The sequence below is a fragment of the Periplaneta americana genome, chromosome 2 (genome assembly GCF_040183065.1).
Source record: "Periplaneta americana isolate PAMFEO1 chromosome 2, P.americana_PAMFEO1_priV1, whole genome shotgun sequence".
NCBI lineage: Eukaryota > Metazoa > Arthropoda > Insecta > Blattodea > Blattidae > Periplaneta > Periplaneta americana.
The window spans coordinates 77,455,639-77,480,404 of NC_091118.1; the positions used below are offsets into that span (position 1 = coordinate 77,455,639).

General features: G+C 33.6%; 1 protein-coding gene across 1 annotated transcript in view; it reads left to right on the plus strand.

Annotated features, from left to right (window-relative positions):
- Window positions 1-23,741, plus strand: part of Sfxn2 (sideroflexin 2) — a 90,035-nt gene extending 66,294 nt beyond the window's left edge. Inside the window, exon 9 of the transcript XR_011330910.1 lies at window positions 23,612-23,741. The gene's annotated coding sequence lies outside the window, so the exon portion shown is untranslated. The remainder of the gene's footprint in view (window positions 1-23,611) is intronic.
- Window positions 23,742-24,766: the final 1,025 nt, after the last annotated feature.

Here is a 24,766-nt window from a genome sequence, read left to right on the forward strand (position 1 = left end):
CTTCCTTCATTTTGTCAAATCCTGAGTTTTGCTGAAGAAATCCGTTTTAGTTTTGAGGAGCAAGCTGTACCCACAGGTCCTGGAATTTCCATTGAGGGAGATACTGACGCAACAATGTCTATAGACTGTTTCAACGATATAAACGCACTTTCCAAACAATGTATAGCTTCAAGTATGTCACTGAATTTTGACTTCATGAAAGCAAGGGAATAATCTCGTAATGCTTCGAGGATTTGTGTCATCCAGGGTGTCTACTACTTCTTTAATCTTCTCAAAATGATCAGCATAATAAAGGCAGGCCAACAGCCAGGTCCCCCAGCGAGTTATGAGTTGTGGAGGAAGAGGTGTTAGTGGTAGAATTTCTTTAATTTTTTTTTAATTCGAAGAAGGGCCTTAAGAAATATTTTTTTTTGCGAAGAAACCAGTGCATCCACATGAGGGAAATTATTTCGGATCTCTTCCACTAATCTATGGAGTCCATGGGCCAGACATGTCACGTGTAAGACTTGTGGGTAGAAAGTTGTTATTGTCTCCCCTGTTTTCAACATATAAGCTGCACTGTCTGTGAGTAACAGCAAAAACTGATCATCTTGGTTCAGTCTTGGCCACAGAATGTGCAAAGCATTTTGACTGCACAAACTATAGTAGAATGGTTTATCTTCTCAAGTACCTTACAGTAAATCAGGTGACGCTTACCTGGTTCTTTAGGATCAAGTTTCCCAACTACGACATTGGCTATGGAATGGCCATAACTATCTGTAGTCTCATTGATTGATAGCCATATACCATGGTTGCCTATGTCTTGCCTTATACCCTCCATCGTCTTCTGGTATACTTCCATTAAATACTTTTCTGTAAAGTTGATTCATGTGGCATTTTTCAATCACTAATATCCTCTAAAAATTTTTTAAATACCTCATTCTTTAGGGCATTCAGCGATATATTTGCAGACACCAAAGCCTCGCATAAATGTAGGTTGAACTGCCAGAGAATGTAGAAATGAATGGTTGAATCAATTGCTTCCTTTCCTTCCTTGCAAGACTGTTTTTATGTTGGAGGAAATGTGACTTTTTTTTCACTGGACACCTTAAAAGAACCAGGAAACAATACAAATAGTAACTTAAATATTAGATACTCGATTTAAATAAAATAATAATAAAAAAACTGTTGTGTCACCACAATACTTTCCTGGAAAATGACAATTTTTTTTTTTTTACTAACATCAACCAAAATCTAATGGTTGCATCCGATAGTCAGAAGTTAGCTCCATATCAAAATTCAGATCAATCCAATGATATTAAAAAAAAGTTGAGAGTCGTGACCCACATGGGACCCCACACAGAATGTTTGTATTATTGTTGTAGAAAATAAAAAAAAAATAAATAAATAAATTTTGTCTGCTGTTAATTTTCAATTTAGTTAATATTTTAGAAGATGATCGCAAAAGAAATGAAGTTGAAGGTTGCAGCCCACTCGTGTGCACTTTTAATCATCGGACCAATCACAAAATGTTGTAGAAAATTAAAAAACAAGTAACTTTTGTCTCATGTTAATTTTCAATGTAGCTAATATTTTTAGAAGATAATCGCAAAAAAACACACTCAATTCGAAATTTGTTAAAACTAAGTAAAATAGGAATATGCATTGCCTGCTTACTTTCTTTTGACGAGCTTAGCAGAAGATTTTTTTGTCATCTGTTGTGAAATTGGAATCATCACCTATCTATTTTCGAAGTAGATATGCATGTGATGCTGCAAATTTAGGCACATGTACACTATCTATAACTGTGCCAAGAAGTAAAAATTTATTAAACCACGTCTGTGAAATGCTAGCAAAGAACTATTTAAATAATGCAAGATTCCAGAATATGTCTGATTCAACAATTGAATGTAACCAAAAATGTGTTAATCTCTAAATTTAAATGCATTTTTGATATAGTTATTCTTTTCTTTTGTATATTGTTTACCGTTTCAAGACAGTATTAATTGTATACTGGTAGCCTGTATATATTGTTTTATATTTTTTAGGTTTTTTTCCCCCTATTTAGTCTTTTTTGGTTTTTATGCTTTGTTTGGCCCTTTCTAGATTTATATGCGTCATTTAGCCTTTTTTAGGTTCTAGAAGATTAATTTATTTTATGGTAGGATGCATGAAACGTACAATTGTGTTAAAATATTTTAGATACTTTACAAGCAACAGAAAAGACTAAATCCTTAGAATCATAACCCTGGTAATGACATCCCATGTTGATGAATTTGATGAATAAGACCCCTCTTTTTTGTTCTTATATCACTTTCAGATCATCCACACCCATATGGTCATGCCTCTGCAAATGTAATGATATACTGTATTATTCTTTCAAGAGGTCTTTTTGAACTGCAGAGCTGTGATTGAATGGAACTTTTGGTGTCTTGATAATATTCAGATTACCTTGTTATTATCTGGTGGTATCTTTTCTAAGGCTTCTTCAATTACAGGAGCTCAGCTCTGAAGTTTGAGCAATGTTGTAGATTTCTCACTTGTATTTCTGTTTTCAAATTAACTGGTTGCTCTTCCATCTGTAGAACATTTTGTTGCACTTATGGGTGTGGAAAAGAAATGCGAGTCATGTCTCTTCTAGTCATCTAAGGCTGGTGCTTTTTTTAGTGTTAAAGTAGTTGATATTAGCTTTCCTCCCTGAGCTCGATTCCCAAAGTGCATACTCGATTTCGATATAACATTTCTTTTTTCAGTGTACATATAGAGATTTGAGGAGCGTTTTTTAAAAAGTCCCTAAACGCCTAAAAGTAAAATTTTCAGGAAACTTTTTTTTTAATGATTAAAAAATAGTTTACCACAAACATTTTAATTTTTTTATATCATATTGTTTAAAAAAGCAGTAATTGTATTATATAATTAATGTTTTCAAATTTAGATTATAAAATGGAAAAAAAAATAAATAAAATGTAAAGTTCACAGTTTTTTGAAAAGCCACAAAACACCAAGAGATGGAAACATAACACATATTTTGTTAGCATTTAAACCTGACTTTTAGTATCTTTTTTTAGTTAATTTTTCTGATTTTATGTTTTGTTTACATGTGATTTTATCATATTTTAAATGCATTTTTATCGTATTAACTTGCAATTGTTATATCTTATTTTCAACAAAGAACAAAATACAAAAATATTAGTTTTTTTTTTTTTTTTTTTTTTTTTGAAAACACAAAAACTCAAATCATTCATTAATGATAATAATATTGAATCACTAATATGGAAAAAGGATAAGTCCAAATTTACCGAAATAACCTGAAATGTATTATTTCTAGTCTGAAATACCCACACTTAAACAAAATTAAATTTGTGCACAAAATGTTAGGAACATGCAATAAAATTTAACATGAATTCCCAGTAATGTCTTTATAGAAATCTTTAGCAGATTCTGGTATTCTAAAATACTTCATCTGGTTGAAGACGACCTTCTTCTTCTCCTGACTGTCCATATTCTTCTTAGGTAAAGTAGCTGCATTCCTTATTTCCCCTCTACAGGTCTTCTTTTTCAATACATCAACTTCAATGGGATCCCCAGTGTAGGTGTCCGCCACTGACAAGAGTACTTTCTTGTTTGATTTTCTTTATGTCATCACTCGTTGGGCTGTAATTTTGAAAGGTATCTTAGGCTTCAAGACATTTTTTGTATATTGGATTTTATATCTTTTACTTCCCAGTCTTTATTCAATATTTTGACAGTATCATGTTGACCCAGAACTTCATAGTAGGAGACAGAATTTCTCCCTTTTTTCGGTAGACTTTTTCTATTCTACCGAAGACTCAGCTACTCTGTACTCCTTTTTTCCCCAAAGCTTTTGGATTTATGGGTATACCCAGAAGCCCATATGAACACACAATATGAGGGCTCTTGCTTTTCTTTGTAGTCTTTCTAGGAGCATTTATCTTCGATCTAGACTTTCTATCCCCTACATTTTCGACAACAGTTGTACAATTTTCAGAATCACTAGAAACAGACTCCATATTATGATAGTTTACAATACTATGCTCTCACTACAGTCGTTTAGAAGTGGAGATACAGCTGTTCAGAATGACCTGACAATCAGTGATAATAAAATTAATCCCGCAAAGCAAGACCAAAGTTGATTGATTGAGTTCAAAAGGAATCGTATCGTGAGCCAAGATCTTTCTACAAGCCTGGCAAATAAATATTAATATTCTGTTTCATATTGTTGTTCTAATCTAATTTGGATCCAAAGAAATTTAAATAGATTTAAATAAATTGATTTATTTTTCTTTTAAGCCTACTTGTACATTGTTGTTCTAAATATAGATTGCTATTAAATTGTAGTCTGTTGCATAAAATAAAACTTTTTTTAACCCAAGTATGAATTTTACAAAAGTATTCTGTCCTTTTCAATGTGGTTGGTGTTTATCGGCTTCTGCTTTAACTAATGAAGAGGCGAATATCAAGTTTTGCAAATGATTGCAGTTTTCAATACCTTATAACAACAATGTTTGTCGACTTTTGCTAAAACTGATTTTACAGGAATACGCGTACCATATATGTTGACATGAAACCACCAATTTTGACAATTTTGGTGTTTAGCGACTTTTGAAAAAACGCTCCTCATTTTTTCTGGTGTTGGGTTCAGGAGGGTGGTATTGATATCTAGTCCTGTTTTAGGAATATTTGTAATACCTTCTACTTCTCGTCACTGCTATATTTTTCTTTTAGATGCGAGTATCCATAAGGCTAGTGCAGCAACATTTCTCTGGGTTAACCTTCAACTGATTCCTTGTTTGGAATGGCAGCCTTTACCAAGGTGTTATACAAAACCACTGAGTCTTCCAGATGTGGTACATTCCATCTAATATTTTGCAGTAGGTTGTACACTGCATTCCTGTTTTGCCACTTTTGTGATACTCACTGAAGTAGTAGCAGGCCCAAGTATTTTGTGGCTCGTTGCCGACTGTTTCTTCTGCAATGCCAATTTTCTAGGCAGGCACATGGACCGATAGAATTGGACCTTGGGGTCAGTGACTGGTAGTGATTGTGGCTGAGGACCCAGTCTGCCAGGCTTGCTGATTGGATGTACACTGCTGCTGGCTGTCTCTGCAGTGCAGGTGGCAAGAGAGGGATGTCTGCTGGCAAGTCTCAGCTGGTCATTTTCCATTGTCCCATTTATGGAGCATCGACGTAATTGCCTCAACTGCAACACAGACTCATACAGATTATAAATTGCCTCCAAAACCTATCCGAAGACTCCTGTTCTGGTGCAGTAGTCTGGTAAATGGAGATTGAACCTTTCATGATCTAAGTCGGTTACATCTCCAACACCATGCAGGTACTCATTTAGGTTGGGAGAGATCTGGTATCATTGCTTGTTAAATAGATAAAGAACTATGTAAGCTGGTAGTTAGCGATCTCCTTTATAAATATTCAAAGATAAACCACACATATTAGGCCAATTATGCAGTGTTTATAGATTTGATAAGAAACGTAAAAAATTATATATTACAGTTATATGAATACTAATAAATATAATATAATTATTAAAGAAATTAGTAATAGTCAGACATGTTTCGGAGATGCTTCTCCATCCTCAGTGACTATTTACCACGACTGCAAAAGGAAAACAAATGTAATTAATCTCATGTATAATTATATTTCAAGAATTAATGACAAATAGAGAATATGAGATGTCTGAATAGTAATATTTAAGCCTTTCAATAGCTGGAAAAGTTAAAAAAATACTAATTTATAACCAGTATGTCTTCTATATATATGCATATGAAAAAGAGAATATAAAAAGTATGATAGAGTTAAAAAATGTGAAAGTAAAACTGACAATTTAAAATAATTAACATCTTATGATGTATGTACATTCTTATAATAAAAAATTTACACAGATCATATTTTAAAAATTTGGAAATACAAAAAATAAACTTTAATAGTAGCGATCTGTGCCCAGAAATGTGGTGGCTATGCCAATTGGTTAGCCTTCCTCGTGGCGGAAGTTGATATGGGTTGGACTTTTATATCAGTCTTCAGAGCAGATTTTCATTATTTTCGAACTTCCCTCTTTCATATTTTCTTGTCTGCTTCCGTAAAATGTGTGCATTATGATACAAAAGAGATACTATGTACGTAATACTTTCACTTGTTAATAGCCTATTTATTTTTTTCTTTAGATTGTTTTCACAACACCCAAAAATTCACAGTATCACTTAATAACTATTCTTTTACTTCATCGTGCTTGTTTAGTAAAGCTTGGTTTTGAGCTTCAGGATTTTTTTTCGCTACTTGTTTGTGTTTGGGATAAAAACTTATGAAGATTAGGAAGTAATATCAGAAGTAGAGTGTGCCTCATTTCTGGAAAAGTTCTGTCCATGCCATGCAAGTTCCTGAAAGTTTTATGTGCTAGGTGCTAGCACACATGTAAATTAAAAGCAATTTATGCACACAACTGTTCCCCTTCACTCAGATCCAATTTTTTTCTTGGAATATTCTTCAGTCTCCTCTTTAATGTTTCATCATTGAAGAGTTTTGGGAAAAACACTTAATTGCTCTTCAGACTCATGATTATTTTGACATCTTGGTAAACAGCATTTTTTTAGGAGGCAATCAATTCAGTTTTTAATTTATTGAAGTGTAATCATTTAAAAGTTCCCAGTATTTGAGACTATAACGGACATTTTTTAACAAAATTATAAAACTATAACAATATAAATACTTAATATAATGTACACTGTTGTCCACACCTGTGGCCGCGAAACCTGGTGGCCTGGGTTTGATTCCCGGCCGGGGCATTTACCTGGTTGAGGTTTTTTCCGGGGTTTTCCCTCAACCCAATATGAGCAAATGCTGGGTAACATTCAGTGCTGACCCCAGGCTCATTTCACTGGCATTATCACCTTCATCTTATTCAGACGCTAAATAACCTAAGATGTTGATAAAGTGTCGTAAAATAACCAAGTAAAAAAAAAAATAAATAAAAAATGTACTCTGTTTCTGAATGGGAGAACTCTGGACAAAATTTATTGGCATTTCTTGTCCACGTTAAAATACATTTGAATCGTTTATTTCTAAAACCCCACAAGTGACAAAAACAAAACTTTTGGGAAACCAATAAAAACTGTTTAGTTTCATTAATTTTATTGTAATTGTCAAAATGTATTTAAGAAGTGATATTAGTTGCTAAATATGAGGTTTATTCACAATTACTTGTGTTTATAATATATATAAAGTCCCTAAAAAAATTTAATTAATTAGGATATTATGGAGTTTTTCAACAAACAAACTGAAACTAAGCAAAGCATTGCCTTTTTCCAAGTATCAGAGTGAATGAAAGTAAGAATGAACAAACTTTATAATCTATGTAAAAACTGCAGTGTAAAACCACAAAAAATTAAATTTTTTTCTGCTGCAACAGACATTTTTCTTACTAGGACTACACAATTCTTTTATTAGTTAAAGTACTAGCATTATATCATGTTCTTACACCTCTAAAACAATCACACAATTTACTTACTTGCAATCTGGGCCAATTTGAACTTCAGGTTTAATAGTTGGTTGTGTAAGATTTTCCTTTTAACTTTGCCTTTTTTATAACGTTTCTATTATACATTTCTTCATTCCTAACGCCCCTTCATTATACTCATTAGCAACATTTTCGTCACTCCAACTAACCATTTTGTAACAAAATACACAAAACTGATAATAATAGTAAGGACAACACTTAATCAGCAATAGACATAACAAAACACTGATTCGGCTAGGACTGGAATCAGCTGTTGGTGTGCGACAGTACTGCTGTTAGCTACTGCGGCAGACTAGTTTTTTGAAAAACACCATACGTGATGCTAGTTACGGGGTTTTTACAATAAATGCATATTTCTTCTCCAATTTTTTACATGTTACAATCATGCTAGTTGTAATATTTTTATATCAAAGGATGCGCATTCATGCTGGCAATAAAAATCCACAAAAAACGCATTTTGTAAAAATATGTTGATTGTGGTGTTTTTACAATAAACAATTCATTTATTTCTCCTATTGGCGCTCTGTAAACACACAATATTAAAAATTTGACAACTGACCAACAATTTGAATCCCTTCTTCACTGCAGAAATCAAATAAAATCAGTTTTATCATTCAACCAATAATTAAAATATTTGTACTTATATTAACTATTTTTAAAAGTATTAATTTTTAACACAAACTTTAAATGCAATTGTATTTATAAATTTACATCATTTAATTATATTTTAGCAGTTTAATACTTTTTGTCATTATGACTGTACAAGTAATTTCGGTATACTCTTTTTAAATAGGACTGCTTAGTTTCAAATGCCTCCAGAGACTTACTCGACAAGACTATGAAATGGTAATTTAGAATTGAATTTACCGTACTTATGATAAATATAAGTCACAAAAACTGTGTTCCATAAATGCTTATTGTCAATCAATCAATCAATCAAAGGGCATTATGGAGCATGTCGACTCCATGTCGATTTCACAAAATGCTTCCACTCTGTTCTGTCTTTCGCTAGTTTCTCCCAGTTAGTAATTCCCATTTCCAGCATTCCTTCTGAATTTCATCTTTCCTCTGAGGCTTATTTTGTGAAATATTCGTAACATACGTTTTATACATAGTTGTTAGCCCAATGTACAATCCCCTTACTTAGGAAGACCAAGGATTTTCTGTAGGGGTTCACTCCCATAGTTGATTGGGCACAGATTTAAGACGCTGGACACTCGCCTTCATCCTTCCCCGTCTGTTATAGTAATAACTGCTTTGCCCAGGAGTCATGACTTGGACGTGGGGATAGGGTTTGTTGGCAGAGCTGCATGATATTAATTGCAGATGGCTTTACTCAGTATTTATCGAGATATACATATCAACATCTGTAATCCCCTGAGATCAATACCAACTTTTGACTCCCTAAATGCTTATTGTAGCTACGCTAAATGTTATTACTACATACTTATTAATTACAAGTGGCCTTTGCGTTGCTCTATAAAAGTATTAGTACCTACTAATAATTTACATTTATCTGATATAGATTTTCCACCAGTGATATTTCCAAGTATTATTGCTATTTTATAGAGTATTTACATCAGTTGATATTACGCATATGATTCAGTAATAGTACCGGTAATGAAAGTGATTGTGAAGTTAATGATAATTTCCGTGTATTAAACTTTCATTTTGTTACTATGTTTGAGCACAATAAGCATTTTAGACTCACTTTAATAGAATCGAAAGGACTTATGAATAACGTGAAGTATAGGTTACATCACTCCACAAATAGGATTAAATGACATCAATAACTGGATTAAATTGCTTAACATCATAACAATCACAAAACACACTTTTATTTTTTTATATAATGACATCATTTGTAAATTGGAACTACTAACGAAGAAACTATTTACTAATAATATACAAGATTTTCTTATTATTTTGTGGAACAGTTAGCTGAAACTCCATACTTCACAAGAACTTTTATATTTGCAACTTCTAAATAATAATAACTATAGTCCAAATATGATCAGACTTTCCTACAGCCACCAGCGTGGCTCAGTTGGTTAGGTGCTTGCCTTCTGGTCTGAAGTTGCGCTCGGATGCGGGTTCGATCCGTGTGTTTTTTCCGAGGTTTTTCCCAACCATAAGGTGAATGCCAGGTAATCTATGGCGAATCCTCGGCCTCATCTCGCCAAATACCATCTCGCTATCATCAGTCTCATCGACGCTAAATAACCTAGTAGTTGATACAGCGTCGTTAAATAACCAACTAAAAAACTTTCCTAGACACTATTCCACAATGTTAAATTCAATTTTTAAAATGGAAATGCCTGAATGTTTTTTTAAAGAATGTGTATAAAAAATTCGGCTGTTTTTTTTTCTCTCGTTATATCTGAAACACATTTACATCCCTTCCCTTTTTACTTACTATTTTTCATACAATCAGCTATTGATATAAACATATTTGTCATCAGAATCTGGTAACACTGGACCCGCATGTCTTTCATGTTAAATGAGTTTTCTTTATCTAGGAGTTCTGCACTAGATCAAATGGGTCAAAATAATGCATTTGTTAGCCTGAGTGAATCTGAATGAAGATAGTGTCAGCTATAGGATGATTTTTTTGTTAAAATTGTATAATGTTGATTTGAAAATTATTATCATAAGTAATAAGGTTTGGTTGGACAATTTAGATTTTTTACACTTCTGCAAATCTCCCACTGTCAACTTACGGTATACAGGCTATGGTCATAGTTACATGATCAATTAAAAGCAGCTATTTCGCTTACATTGTTATGGAAGACTGGAAAGTAGGAAATATGTCATCGCTAAATATGGATTTTATTTCTTTTTAGTAATGGAACTGTTAATGAGCTCGTGTGTAAACTTCCCTTCTAACTGTCGTTGCTGTCTTTTTCTAATGCCCTGAATTTGGCAATGAAGCTGTTAGCACTCTTGTTTTTCCAGCATCTCTCTGTTATGGATCCTGAAATTAAAGCGTTGCAAGTTTGGAGATTATATTCTGTCATTTCCTTTTCTTTGTCACATTTGGACTGATGTATTCGTAGATTCCTATTTTGTTTAGGTGTTTTCTCAGATAATCATTTATTTCACCCTATTTCACCCTTGGAATTTCGACCAAATTATGTTCTGTAGGTAACCTGAATCTTGCTACTGCAGTTTTGCAGGTTGCTTGAAAGGTGATTTCTGATTCGTTTATGATGGTATTTCACTTTTTGTCTTTGATTTTTATTTTTAATGATTATTTTTATGGATGTAAAGGATCAATTCATAATCTTATTTTGTATAGTTCGAAGTCATTCTTTGGAAAGATAAATTCCACAATGTGCTTATATCCATCTTAATTGTATTATATTGTGTCATTTTTTGAGTTGAATCATTTGGCTGAAGAATATTATTTTTCTGAAGATAATTTCAAATTACCATATAAATCGACCTCTGTCAACTACAGATATGGCAGCTATGAATGTGCATTGTTTGTTCGAAACTTCTCATCAATCTTGCTAGAGTTGTTTCTAGTTTTTATTCATATTGAGTGCTGTTAAACAATTGCGAATACTGTTTACTCTACATTAATGTGCAACGTTAATCTTTGTATCTTGCTAATTATGCAAAGTATTTACTGTTTTAGTAACACATGTATATTTAGTGGCTCAGTTTAGAACGCTTATGTGTAAATATAGTCACATGACCTCGCGAACCACTTTCTTTTATTCTGTTCCTGTACACTGAATTACCTACGTGATTTGTATTTTACTTGATTATCTTACTGATTTAAATATTGATTTTAACTAGTGATAACTGTGATTTGTATAACAAAATTCATTTTTAGATAAAATCAACATAAAGGTGACATTTTTCACAAACAGACCAGAGAAATGATAAACAGCATGTCACATACAGATTTTTAATCACTGCAAATATTTTAGTATATTACAAATATCTAAACTAGATTACTTCATGAGACCACGTGATGGTGCATGTGCAGAAGATTTCTGCTGCCTTTGTAAATGATAGTCTCTATGGTTTCATGAATAGTTTTTATCACATAGGATAAAAATACAGTAGAACCCCTTTTTAACGAATCTCTTAGGGGATTACTTTTTTTCCGCCCCTTTAAAAGGAGGTTTGCATGAAATGGGAAAGAAAGGCCAAATTAATTAGTTTAACATGTGTGTTATGTACCAAACATTATAATCATTTAATTGGGCCTACAATTATTATTTACATTAAATTTCATTATAATATTTTCTAACTCTTCAAATGGTGAGGCACTAATATTTTTCCATTTGGTTGAATCTCAACCACACTAAAATTCGGCATTGAAAATTTCTTCTTTCTTTTTCATTATTCCCCATAATGAAGTAGTTGGCAAACCATGCTTTCTTGCCATGTGTGATAGTATTATTTCAGGATCAGCCTCAACATCCCTTATTACTTTCACTTTCTGTCTGATAGTTAATTTCTTCTGTTTAGTCGCTATTATAATGATGCATAAACAGCATAACAAAAAAACTTGGAAACAAGATTCACACAACTCGCAAGAACAAAGCGAGCTAAGCATCCACTCTGTGAAAGCAATGCAAAGCAAGATTGTTACTAGGCTCCGTATTCAAGCTACCTAAAGACTGAAGTTAAAGACACATTGGGTATATAGTATGCCGAACACAGGTAATGCAATGGATAAGGATATAAACAAACAGGTCATCGCTGAGTGTTTGTGGAGTACAGTCAACTCCTGACATTCTGAAGCTATACTAGTAAACACATACTTGAGCCGTGATGTTCATTTTCGTCGTGATCTTTGCCATGAATAATAATGTGCATTTGTAAGTTACAGAACTTGAACATATGCGGGTGTCACTTGAAATGATTTTATATTGCAAGAAATTCTTTCAATAGCACATGACTTTATTGGTGCATGATGTAGTACAAGGTATTCCTATTGTCTGATTTTTTTTCGTATTTCATTAGGATGTTGTATGTCACTGATCACTGAAAACCCACTAATTTTCTATGTACTTTTCCAGAAATTCCATAAAATGTACATTATTTAATTTATTAATTGGAATGTTGTCACTGAGCATCATGGTAGGCTACACAAATCCATGCTAAACGTTGAGTTAATATGTTCATAATTTTCAGTTTTTGATGGTACAGGTTCTTTTGGATTACTTTCAACACACCTTTTGTGCCTTTTGGTATTGCATTGTTTTTTGTCACTTTTACGTTTATTTTACAAAATTTTTATGTAATTTTGTTCAAAATACTAGTTCAAATACCCTCAAATATGTCCTGCATTATTACACGCTTGAACATCTTACTTAAGGCATTGCACCTTAAGGCAATGAACCTTCAATCAGCCACAAAGGTGTACCGTAGTTATTTAAATAAGATAACTAGTAAGAGCAGTGATCAATAAGACTACTCACTATGACTGCATCCCGATTTTGACTTTCTAGAGGACAGAGGATGCGTAACTATTTTGTATACGAATATACCTGTACCTGCGCTGTGACGTCACATATACTTCGAATCAGGCTACTTCATTCCAGTTTATAGCTAGCTGGAATACGAAGCCTAATCATTACTATCGATTGAGATGTGCTATAGAATATGCTGGTACTATTGATTATTGAAAGTTAAGTCGATATTTCGGGCTTTATTATCACAATATAAGAATCTTTATTTTATATGTTCAGTCGAAAATGACTTATCAGTATTTAAAAACAACAACAAATATTTATAAATATAAATAATTCATTGAAGTTAAAAGATTTAATGCTAACGTTTTCGCCTATTTGGCATCTTCAGGCACATATTCTAACTATCTCATGTGGTACATTAATTTTACAGTGATTGGAATAACCATTAAATATAAACAATCTTAAAATAAACATATTAAAACCATATATACAAATAAAATAAAATAATAAACTAATAAACAACAGTTGAGTTAATTATTGTTTTTAATTAATTAATTTGTATGATGGTTAAAACCAAATCAATATTCATATCTACTTCAATTTTATAACAATAATTAAAACAACTGTAGAAACACAAAAAATTAAAATGTTACCTTGTCTTTAAGATTAATTACTTATAAATGCATCTTATTAATGTGTTGCACATGATCATATATGTGTTTTACAAATTATGGTTTGTGTCGTTATGTTATATCAAGCATTATTGTTAAAATTATATTATATTATATTGTATCTTGACTTTTCTGAATACTATCACAATGTTTTCTAAGATATTTATTATCACAAGTTGAAAAGTATTCCATAAAAGCAGGATTTTCCTTAAATGGGAATGTTAAAACGAGGTTTTACTGTATGCGCCATTCTGCATATCAAAAAGATACCACCCAAAACTTTACCATTTGTGGAAGTACTATCTCTGGAATATTGTGTGTTCTACTACTGCTGACCTGTAAAAGGGATCCCCAGCTAGCAAGTTCATTGTGTATATGAGTGAAATGAGAAGTTACGGGAAGAGTAATATTTTATGTATTTGACCCCAGTGGTTAGTTTACTTGCTTTATTTTAGCAATATTTTATCAATTGTAGATATTTAGTGTGTATGTCATTGTGTAAATAGGAATTTTTTGTAGAAAAATGAAAAGTGATTAGAGTATTATTGGTTTCTAATACCAGACAGTTATTATGCCATTTGCCTACCTCAACTGGCTGGCTTTAGTTCATTTTTGAATTTATATTGTGTGGACAAACTGTGTTGTGCAAATAATGTCAATTGAATTTAATTTGTAGTTGTTTATTATTAAGAATACTTGATGCCTCTACAGCTTGTTAACCTGTGGAGAAATCTGTCCTTATAGCTAGGAACTACAGGTACTGTTAGTGAGGAATTATAATTCATCACCAAAGAATTTTGCTAGTAGGTGTGTGATTCTTTTACAGTGTCAGTTTTGTAACTTGAGCTCTGAATTTATGTTGCAAACGGAGCAGGTCAAATTGGCCTGGTAATGACTAAATAAACAGAAAACATTTGCCATCAGAATTGTTGGTGAGTTTAAACGCATTTAATTTTTTTGGATAGGTCAAGAAAATCCAATTTTTTCTTTCTCATCATGGAAAGTATAAAGAGAAAGTATTGCTATGCTGAAAAAAATATCTTCAGCATGCCTGATATTGAAAGAGATTTGGCCACTTCTTTCCAACACTGTATGTGATTTATTCAGCTTCTATTGAAATTCCTTGTTAACATTCTCTTATAGGTTGACAAAGATTGAAAGGCACATTGTAATATTAAGAAGCAGTCATATGTTGAATTCTGGAAGAAAGTCTGTAAATAGAAGTCAAGAAAAAAAGATTTGCACAGACCTAAGGACGTTGAGACTTTGGAAACTGATTGGACTGTGTGCAGAATACTTTCCATGCAGCCCTGTCTCTCCTCACATTCTTGAGAAGGTCAGAGCTCAACTTACAAAGCTTGCACCATACATATGCATTAGGTTTATAATACATTTGGGGATCCCCACAGTTTTATTTGAGATTTTGTTATTGCAAACAGTGTTAACCAAACTGAATTCCTTCTTATTATTAAGAAAATACTGGTACCATAAATCTGTACTGTTTGTTAATCTCCAGAGATATCTATTTGCAGAGCAGGGAACTAGGTGAGGGATTATAAATGCTGTCTAATGATTTTTCACATGAACCTCAGTTTCGTTTCAAAGGAAAAAAAAAATAGATGTACTCGGGCTTTTATCACTCTTAAACATCTGTCATCCTCAACCAAATTGAATCAGGCCACTGAATGCTATGAATGACGAAGTGAAACCTGTAACTTCAGTAATATAAATTATTGAAAAGTGAAGAGAGGATGCATTTGTAAAATAAGCAATAATGAAAGTTATACAATTTCCATTGTCTCCAAATATTGTCAGCTCTGATCTTCAGGACACTTCTAGACCGGAAATGTAGAAAATTCCATTTCTAAGGTGGGGACATTTGTAAGCAATAATAGAAGATGGTAGAATGCTTTTACAATATAGCATAGCATATACAAGGAACAGTGTGATCACTCTATTAGTTGCTATGGTCCCATTATGTCTCAACTTTTGTCTAATAGACTGTTATGTTTAAACATGTTTGATACTTTATAAGTTCATAACTAATTATTCAATAGCTAAGAAGTGATACCTCATATCTACAAAAATGGTCATTTAGTTTAACCACATTATTATTTAGAATAACTATTTTATTATGATGATCACAAAATTCGATGATTAACTAATATTTTGTCCTTGAGTAGAATATCTTGCAAAGCATAAACATTATATAAAGAGTTTGTCTATTTTGAGAAAAATTAATTTTTAAAACATTTTTTTTATTCACCTGCAAATTTATAAGTATGAGGTATCACTTCTTAGTTATCATATTGCTCTCACAAATATGTGGGCATTTGGTCTGATTAACGATAGCAAACTTGTGCTCTGAGGCTTGCAGGTTCAAACCGTACTTGGGATGATTGCTTGTTTGGGTTTTCTCCAGTTATAAGGCGAATGTCAGGTAATTCTTTAGTGAATTCTCGTATTTATTTCACCAAAATATCATTCATTATCATCAATTTCATCAGAACTATCTATTCGTACAGTTGATTCAGAGTCGCTAAATAATTGATTAAAAAGTGATATTAAAAGTAATTAAGATTAATGCAAGATATCTTGTGAATCATCTGTGCTATAATGACCGAGCAATTACATCAGGATGCATTTCTTTCTGGTTTTTCAGCACTTCAATGGTCTCTGTACCATTTCCAGAATTGTTTTGATTTACTGTGTACTCTCGATTATTTTTTTATTAGTTGGTTATTTAACGAAGCTGTATCAACTACTAGGTTATTTAGTGTCGATTGAATTGGTGATAGTGAGATGTATTTGGCGAGAGGAGGCCGAGGATTTGCTATAGATTATCTGACATTTGCCTTACGGTTGGGGAAAACCTCGGAAAAACCCAACCAGGTAATCAGCCAAAGCGGGAATCAAACCCATGTCGGAGTGCAATTTCAAATCAGCAGGCTGGCACCTCAGCCGACTGAGCTATGTCACTCTCTATTATCCTGGCTAATGGTCAAGAGAATGGGTACAGATAATCCAGAATTACGGATAATCCAAAATCTCTGCTTTTATTGTAGATATATGCAAGAATCGTTATTGTATATTTAGCTTTAAGTTTCAAATTTATTTTACATAAATTGAATATTTTACATCTAAATATGAATTATACACAGTGTACTCCCTGTTATCTGGGCTAATGACTGGAAGAATGGTTATGGATAATCTGGAAGTGTGGATAATCCAAAAATCCTATTTTTATTGTAGATATTTGCAAGGATGATGTTTCCAATTAGAAGCAGCTTCAGTTTGTGGTTGTGCGAAGCTTTTCCACAATACATAACAGCCATTTTTTAAGACTTATGTCCAGGAGCAGATAAAATAAGTACGACAATATGTTTTAAATTTATTGAGCCAAAATCATGCACAATTAATCTACAAAATGGATAATCGGGAGTATACTGTATGTGAATTATTAAAGTTTTATTTCAATTTTCATTGTTGTGACATTTTTTTCTTTAATGGAGTTGACAAATTCACAGCAAAGTTGCTTCAATCACATCATAGGATGATGCACTCAATTCTGACATCCATATTATAAGAGGAAGCCTTCCCCAATTCAAGATCGGAAACTCCTTTGAAAGTTTGTATGCAGATAAATACAGAAGAAGTGGCGTTCAAAAATCTAGCTGTCAATGCAAACTGTAAGACATAAAACACAGGTTTGAAATGATGAGTAAAATGTTGCATTCTATTGGTATATGAATGCAATCCATATTGATTGCACTTTACAATACAGTGGATTCAAATTGATGACATAAGAACTTTTTCATACTCTCTGCCAATAGTAATCCAGTGTGATAAAGCAGGTTGAAAACAATATTTACATTTGATCAGTGTATGAAAGAAAATTTGGGATCACGAACAATTATTGTGTCATATAGTATATTTGTTTCAACAGCTTGAAGAGGCTACAGAAATGTGGGTTTCAACTTTTTTTATGTTGTTTTGTCTTATGGGTCATATTGGCGACTTAAGTTTTTGTATTTGTCCTTTCTTTACAGTACCTGTGTACATATTGTCAAGAGAGTTTCATATAATTTTGAAAGGTTCCCTTCTGAGTAACATGTGCACCGAAAAAGAAATTCACAGAAAAGGAAAAGGTCTTTCTATAAATACGTATTTACTTTCACGGTTTGTCAAATCTGACATCATTATTTTAATGTACCGAAGTACATATGATATTTCCATGCAGATATTCTGCATCATCATACGATGAAAAAGTAATGGAACGGAGAAAAATTCTCTCCGGCGCCGGGATTTGAACCCGGGTTTTCAGCTCTACGTGCTGATGCTTTATCCACTAAGCCATACCGGATACCCACCGCGGCGTCGGACAGAATCATCTCAGTTTAAGTTCCAACTCTTGGGTTCCCTCTAGTGGCCGCCCTCTCCACTACGTCATAGATGTCTATGAACATAGAACTGAAGTCCACACATGTGCTGAGGTGCACTTGTTATGAGTGATTAGTTGGCCGGGATCCGATGGAATAAGCACCGTCTTAAATCCCGGCCAACTAGTCAATCATAACGAGTGCACTTCAGCACATGTATGGACTTCAGTCCTACGTTCATAGACATCTATGATGTAGTGCAGAGGGCGGCCACTAGAGGGAACCCAAGAGTTGGAACTTAAACTGAGACGATTCTGTCCGACGCCGGGGTGGGTATCTGGTGTGGCTTAGTGGATAAAGCATCAGCACGTAGAGCTGAAAACCCGGGTTCAAATCCTGGCGCCGGAGAGAATTTTTCATCGTAAATCTGACATCTAACCTTGAATTAATGAAGTATTTATTTCGTTACGAATGAGCAGATACCCAGTGGTAATGTTGGTACAATACAAAAGAGAACAAACACCACGTGCATGTTAAGAGGTACTACAATTGAAGTGATCACACTTTTCCTTTTATATGCTCTGAATATACTGTAATACTTTTAAATGGAGTTATGATAAATTGCAGTCTACAGACCACATTTTGCATTAATATTTTGTCTCATTAATGTAATTACTGTAACATAATTTTTGTTTAATTTAAAATTATGCATATAATATGAAACAGTTTTGTTAATATGTGTAAAATAAATTTTTATGAGATTTTATGCTTGATACTAGTCCTGCAGGAAGTATTTTTTTAATATTTGAAAGAAATATTGTTGTTTATAAATTAACGTCATTCTGAAGAAGGGAATCGAATTACACAATACTGGAACTGAGGAAGGAGCAGTACAGTTTCAAGCTCGATAAAAAAAAAAACTTCACAATTTTTATGTGAAACATCTGTATAAAATTAGTCAAATTATTTAAAGCAATTTTTAAAAATTAAAAGAATATAGACAAAAGTTGTACGATTGGTCAGTTTTTCTGCCTTTGTGGATTGATTCCTTTCTCCTGGATTTTATCCAAATGCATTTATATTGTCTAATTTGAAATATTAATTTTACTATAATGTGGAGATTTGTTTTGTAATTTGTATAATGTTTTCCAGTACAGACATGTGCGCATTTGATATAGCCCACATGCTACAATTTTATCGAAACTCAGGTTCAAAAGAAACGAGCATTCCTGCATGCTCCCATTTCTTTAAATGTCAATTTTGCTTTGTTGGTCTGCTGGATGAGATTTCTTTTTGTGTTCTTGTGTAAATCTCCAAGACATTGCTAAAAATGTAAGAGTAAATAAGTTCGTGTTTATTTCCATCCAAGAAGAGCTGTTAATATTGTCAAAGTGCTCAATGATGTTCTGAATGTGGTGGCCTGTGTGTTGAATCTGATAACAAGTTTTAACCATTGTGATGTTGATGAACACAATCCGAATGTAAATACAGTAAAACCTGTGTACTAGTTGGACATCTCTTTATGTTTGATTGGAACAGCGAAAATCCTATAACATTGCATGTGCACAATACTCTGTATCTTGGACACCCCTCTATCTTGGGTTTTGGACATCCCTTCTGGGTCTATATTGGACGAGTACAGCACATTGTCTTTTGATCATGTGCTGAAATATTAAATGCTGGGCAGTGTTTTGAAAATGGGGTGAGAGGTTGGGTTTCTTCAATGTTATGAAAGCGGTAAGAGGGTGAGTTTCTCCAGTATAAGTGTCGCAGATCTTTTTGGCACTTGTGAGGAAAGAGAAAGTTAGCAAGCGAGCCTTTATGGTGGTGGCCCTCTGCACGGTGGTTCAAGCAATGGGCTGGGGTAGATGTGGAGGAGCAACACCACTAAAGGGAAGTATGCTCAGTTGCTTAGAAGAAATTGACCTGTAGGCGAGATGCTGCCGATACTTTTTAAACTAAAATACAGTAGTAATAGGAGTTTTGTCAGGATCTGTCTGTGCTTATCTATTTAACAAATATTAGTAGTTTACAATATTTGTCACATTTATTTATTGTAAACTACTAATATTTGTTAAATAGATAAGCACAGATGATCCTGACAAAACTCCTATTGTTATTGTATCAGCTTATCGGCCCTCACTATACCTTTCAAATTTAAAATACAGTAGGCCTACTAAAAGGGGATGAACAAGAGAGATTGTTCTCAATGTATATAATTTTATGTGAAAAAAAGCATAGTGGTCAAAAATAAGATACAGAGAGTAGCAGAGGCAAAAAAGGTCTCTAACAAAGGTGAAGAGAATTTGCCTGAACAAAAATAACATGGAGCTGAAGGAACATCAATGAATGCATCAGGAAAGAAACAGTCGATGACAAAAGACCACTACTTTTATTGATAAGTGATGACTTTGACAAATGCGTGATACGACGAACGATTCACGAATTCTATTTTTGCACAAAATTTCTCCTGCAATTTCGAAGTTATTACCCATTATACGTGAAGTTACCCATCATTGATTGTTTAACGAGTATTTTAAGAGAGTTAGAGTTCAAGTGTAAGAAGACGGGGAAAAATAGAACTGTTACTGATCAAGAGATAAAGAATATCATCTCTGTCAGTCATAGAGTTTAGAGAGAAAGGCTGATCCATCATCTACGGGTAAGATAAATGTATACATAGAAGTCAATGATAAGAGGATAGGATGAATATCATAATAATAACAATAAATTACAATGCAGCAGTAGTGATAGTGTAGTGGAGAAAAAGTTCTAACAATAACAATAAATGCAGTCTGTAACGTTTTATTAGATTTGGTGTTCGTAACTTATTGGCATTATAGGTCTATTTACACGAGTTCTGATGTACTACTGTCATAGTGATTGGCAGGCAGGTGTCAGGTCGGGATTGCAGCTGGTTGGGAGACAACATGCAAGGTGGATAGGGACTCGCTTCTTTGCTTAACATTTAAAATTTCAGGGACAAAAAAGATCTCCGATACTTAGAGCTGTAAGATTATTTAGCTTATTTTTTTCACCTTGAAATAAGAGACATGATGGGTTTTTCCTATAATTGTACATCCCTTAAGCTTTATTTTCTCCTTCCTCCTACATTTCAATGCAAATGAAAGAATTGAGAGGATGCAAGAAGCTTTAAATAAATTACATAATTGATGCAGAGAAAACCTAATGACTGTCAATACAGAGTGTATCGAAAATGGTGAGCAAAACTTCAGGTATGAATTCCTCATATGTAGAGAAGAAAAAAGGTTATATCAACATGAGTCTGGAAATGCTTGGTTGCCGCATTATTAGTGATGACAAGTAGGACCACTGTGTAGGCCTACTCCAGAACTTTTGTTTACTGGAATTAAATTCACGACATGTGTTGATGATGGTCCCCCACAAAAAAAGTCATTGACCGATCATTCAGTGGCATAAGTTGCAGGAAAATTGCAGAGAGAGTTGACATTTCAAAATCAACAGAAAACTATGCTTTTGCGTAAGTGTCATAAACAATAGAACTTCACTTTGTTATAAAAGCGTAGGAATAAAAGTGCACTGTGAAACTCCAAATGATGAAATAAATTATAAGTTTTCGATTGCAATGACAACTGACTATATATAATAAACTCTAGTTTTCTCCATATTGAAAATGTTTTCTTCAGTGACATTCGACTGATTAAGATTAACATGGCTTGTTGCATTATCAACAAACAACAATGTTTTACATCCAGCCCTTTGCATGTAATTTCCTTCACCAAAAATATCAGCTGTCATTTATGCTTCTCTAATTATTGTGCTGTCAACTTACTGCCCAGCCAACCTAACCAGTGAAGTACAACCACTAGACAAAGAAATCATACAAGCTGTTAAATTTATGCAAGCTCTTATTAATGCTGCTGACATGTGTAACAGTGCTACAGAATTTGCAATTTTGTCCATGAATCCAACAAATTGCAAAAGTGTAACTGTACTCAGTGCTTCTTGAAGACTTAACACCACTCGATTTTCCACACACAACAATGAATGTTATGTTATTTCACTTTCGAAAACATTCTAACCATCTGTTACTAGCCGCAAATTTGTCACTGATTTGTAATTGTTTAGCAAGCTCTCTTGCTTTCTCCTGGAGCAATGGGTCATTGTTGGGAATATTCTTACTTCGACAGGACCAAAAAAATTATATTATCAAGTTTAGATCTTCTATGTACAGTTATATAGTAATACTTGTATGTAAGTAGGCATAGTTAACTTGTCCTATTTTACCAACATAGGCCTATTTGTGATGTAAAAATTTCCTTCTACGTTGGACAAATTTGAGTGAGATCATAGATGCCAAACCTATACAGGTTTTACTGTATACCATAGCTGGGAAACATTGACAATATGTGATAATTTAAGAAATAAAATGTTATAGTTGTGGCCTATTTTACATGTATTCTTTTCATAATTTCTGATTCCTAGATAACTCGAATGTTTGCCATACAGATCCCATAAAGGTAGTTTCCTGGTGCAGTAGTTTCCTCTTGCTACTACTGTTCGCATTTCAGGAGAAGCTCTGAACAAGGAATGCGAGTTTTTCCCTCACCCTTACAACCAGACACAAAACCTGCCAGCCAGTGACTGAGCCTTGTTTGTCCTGGTTGGCCATTGACAACACTCCCATCCATCTGCTCTTTCAGAGGACTAAGTTACTAGTTTACACTTCCCTCTTATCCCACAAGACCTCGCAGGGATCTTCTCATGGAATTTGTACTATACATTAACAATAGGGATGACTGTAAACTGTGTAGATTTGGTGCAATAATAGCAGAGAAAATGGGAGCACTCTAAGGCGTAGTGGCCAATACTGTTTATCTCCATTACAAATAAAACTAGGATTCTCTGAAATCTAAAACTAGCTGTTCTAAATGTTGACATTTTTCTGGTTGCATTGCAAACAAATACAATTATGTCGAAGGTTATTTTAAAAACTGCTATTGTAATTCATAATTTCCAGTTGCAAAGTGTCTTTTTCACTTGTAAGTTATATTGAACCTCTCAAAACACCATTTCGTTATACAGTGTTACCATAAATGATCTTTCCGATCACAAACTTGAATAACTATTGTTAGGAGACACTTAAAAACATGATATTGATATCAATGGAAAGAGAAACTCAAATATTTTTTGTTATGTTGGTGAACCTGTCGCATATTTATTAATTTCGTTGCTAGAAGACGATATAACAGAAAAATGGCTGCAAACGAAGACAGGAGGGCATGTTGTGTGCTAGATTTTCACATATCCCAGTCTGTTGTCACTGTACAACGCAATTTTAGAAGAAAATTTGGTGTTTATCCACTCAGTGGGCCCAGTATCCGTAAGTGGTATGCTGACTTCAAAATGAGGGGATGCATCTGTAAGCGGAAGTCAACCAGTCGTCCATCAGTAAGTGAGGCAACTGTGGTGCGTGTGAGAGAGAGTTTCACACGAAGTCCACAGAAATCCACTGTAAAAGCCAGTAGAGAATTAAACATCCCCCAACAAACTGTGTGGAAGATTTTACAGAAACGTTTGAAGTTCCATCCATACCTTCTGCAATTGTTGCAGGTTCTGAAATCACCACCCCATTATCATTTAGATGTCAGAAACGAACTGAATACACGACTTCCAAGGAGATGGATTGGACGTGTTGGCTGTGAAGATTTAGAATGTTTGCATTGGCCTCCACGTTCCCCCGACCTCACTCCTTGTGTTTTTTCTGTGGGGTTTTATAAAACAAGAGTATCAGCTACCATTACCACCTACCATTGAGGATCTTCGTGTCTGCATCACAGAGGCCATTGCACTGGTGGATGGTCCAATGCTACAACGTGTATGGCAGGAAAATGACTACAGACTTGATGTGTGTCATGTGACACAAGGAGCTCACATTGAGCACATGTGACTTACTTATGGTTGTGAACCAAATGTTTCTCTTTCTGTTTCATGTTTTCCAGTGAAAAAATTAAAAAATTGTTTGAGTTTCTGTTTCTGTTGATACCAATTTCATGTTTACTAATTTTTGTTGATTTAAGAGTAGCACATGTGATTTAAACGAATGGATAACAAAAAATATTTGAGTTTCTCTTTCCATTGATACCAATATCATGTTTCTAAGTGTCTCCTAACGATAGTTATTAAAGTTTGTAATCGGAAAGACCATTTATAGTAACAATGTATATCACAATCAATATAGTTGGTTACTTTCTAATAGAGTTGTCAGTTTAGAAACTTAACTGATTAATCAAAATAATTATTAATCAGTCATTACATATACAGGATGGAAGTAATATAAGTGCACATATTTTAATTACGAATTCCTTAGGGTGGATATGATAAGTGTCTTATAGACTGGAGTTCACAAATGTACAGTTTTCTTGGATAAAAATTGTATGGAATTTTATTAGTATATAACTTGGTAATGATTATGAATATTGTCTGATTTTCACACAGATTACTTGAAGTGAAACAACTTTTTCCTTTGGAATTTTGCGATTCTGTGGTCAGTTTTAACAAAAATTCAATGAACAAAGACGAAATTAAATAAACATTTGTAATTACATTCGCGTAAGGGAGTTTGGCGACACTCCAGTAAAGTTTAGGGTGAGGTGTAAGGTGGGAGATGGTTTATGAGTTAGAAGGTCAGTTACCTGAACACAAGTCGTCAATTTACAATTCATTCTAATAATCAGATAAGCCGATCTTATTGTTACACATAGCAAT